Raw genomic sequence first — 2,609 nt, forward strand, 5'->3', positions numbered from 1 at the left:
TAGGGAGGGAGCGCGCCTCCCCCCCCATCCCCCATCAACCCACCCCCCCCACCCCCGCGTATCCCTTACTGCTTCGGCGGGGGCTGGGGAAGCCGGCGGCGGGGCTCTCTGGTGTCCCCTGAGCTGCAGCGCTTCTATGCGGGCCCGGAGGAGCTGTCAGCGGGGCTTTCCAGCATCCCCTGAGCCTCAGAGCTTCTGCACGGGCCCGGGGGAACTGGCGGCGGGGCTCTCTGGTGTCCCCTGAGCTGCAGCGCTTCTATGCGGGCCCGGAGGAGCTGTCAGCGGGGCTTTCCAGCATCCCCTGAGCCTCAGAGCTTCTGCACGGGCCCGGGGGAACTGGCGGCGGGGCTCTCTGGTGTCCCCTGAGCTGCAGCGCTTCTATGCGGGCCCGGAGGAGCTGTCAGCGGGGCTTTCCAGCATCCCCTGAGCCTCAGAGCTTCTGCACGGGCCCGGGGGAACTGGCGGCGGGGCTCTCCGGCCTCCCCCTAGCTGCAGCGATTCTGCATGGGCCCAGGGGTGCTGGTGGTGGGGCTCTCTGGCCTCCCTCGAGCCACAGCGCTTCTGCGTGGGCCTGGGAGAACCAGCAGCGGGGCTCTCTAGCATCTCCAGAGCTGCAGCGCTTTTGCACTGGCCCAGAGGAGCCGGCGGTGGGGCTCTCCAGGCCTCCCTCGAGCCGCAGCACTTTCAGCGTGGGGATCTGGGGGCAGGGCTTGCCGCCGCCACCATTTGCCCGGGCTCCTGGGCTACTGGAGCAGTGCTCTGTCGCGCTCCGGCCCCAAAAGACCCCTGTCCCCGCTACTTATTAGATACCTCGGGCTTTGCTCAGAAAAGCTAAGGCTGACAATTTACCCTAATGGACCGAATCACCATACAATTTACCCTAATGGACCGAATCACCATACCTTTACCCTTAAGGTCAATGTAGTACTGCATCAGATGCGCTACCAGGATTGGCCAAACCTGCTGGAACCCAACTCATTGCCTAAGATGCTTGAAGTCCTGGTGCACCCAGTGGTAGGCCCTCTTGGTGCTAGGTGCCAAAGCGAGCTCTTTTTCCCTTTCAGCCTCAGCCCATCAAGCCACCACAGCTGGAGATTTGAGGGGTGGAGCCTGGGTAACAATCTGGGTCAGCTGGGATGTAGTTTGGTGTAGTGGTTAAGTGTGCGGACTCTAATCTGGGAGAACCGGGTTTGATTCCCCACTCCTCCACTTGCACCTGCTGATGTGACCTTGGGTCAGTCACAAGCTCTGGCACAGCTGTTCCTGAAAGAGCAGTTTGTGTCAGAGTTCTCTCAGCCCCACCCACCTCACAGGGTGTCTTTTGTGGGGAGGGGAAGGGAAAGGAGTTTGTAAGCCGCTCTGAGACTCCAAGTGAAGGGCGGGGTATAAATCCAATCTCCTCCTCCTCCTCCTCCTCCTCCTCTTCTTCTTCTTCTTCTTCTTCTTCTGCCAGCTGATGGAACCTTCCCATCTGTTTATGAGACAGCACATCAGCCGCCCTGGTACTAAGCCCCGGCACATGTTTAACCATGAACAGTATATTAAAACAAAGGCAACACAGGGTACCTCTGGTATGTAACACCTGTAATGGCACCTCTCTGTAATGCTGTTGAATTACCTATATTATACTGCCTCCTTTGTCTTCTTTAGTGCTCCCCTAATGATTTTTGCAGCCTTAGACTTCCTGGTTTAACCCAAAGATCAGGATGGTTTAGTTGTCTGTGGTAGAATGACAGAACTGTCAGGGTGTGGGTGTGGGCTCTGAGGTAAAAAGGGACCCTTTATCTCTCCCCTATATATAAAGCCGTAGTGGGCTCCAACGTTCCAAATGCACACCTTTAGTGTTTGGCCGCAAGAACTGTCAGTCGGAAGACGCTGGCTGGGTTGACTGGCTGCTTTGTGCAGTCCCGCCCAGTGTTTCAAGGTCTTTTGCATATGGAAGCTGATTGGACTTCACTCCATTCCACACCTCAAACTCCCCCCCCCCAAGGCAGTTGGAATTGTCAGTTGCATATGGAACCTACTGTATTCTGAGGTAAAATATGTCCTCACTCACAACACATCACTTCCCCTTCAAAAGAAACAAACCCAATAACACAATCATGCCACATCAAGAAGACAGATCACACCACAAGCAGAATACCACAATGCAAAAAATGATAGGAAAAGGTGCCAGCAGTCACCCCATTACTGCCACAGAGAGCGCTTCAGAGGATGGTGTGCAGGTCCCAGGTTCATATTTTAAAAGCTGCCTGGGGGATTATGGACCATTCACACACTTTCAACCTCAACATACCTCATAGGGTAGTTGTGCGGATCATACGGGGGAGAGGATACTGATGTCAGCTGCTTTGGTTCCCACTGCAGGGAAAGACTGCCCTTTCCCTAGGCAGAGGCTGGGGTGTGTGTGTAAACCTGAAGACAAGACAGGCAGATACAGGTAGGCTGCTGGTTGCCTGGAAAGGACATAGGGTTGCCAACTCCAGGTTGGAAATTTCCAGGATATTTTAGGGATGAAGCCTGCTGAGGGTGGGGTCTGAGGAGGAGGAGGAAGAGGGGGACCTCAGACAGATACAATGCCATATTCCCCACCCTCCAAACAAGCTGTT

The sequence above is a fragment of the Gekko japonicus genome, unplaced genomic scaffold (assembly GCF_001447785.1).
Source record: "Gekko japonicus isolate JY-2015 unplaced genomic scaffold, Gekko_japonicus_V1.1 scaffold347, whole genome shotgun sequence".
NCBI classification, from domain to species: Eukaryota; Metazoa; Chordata; class Lepidosauria; order Squamata; family Gekkonidae; genus Gekko; species Gekko japonicus.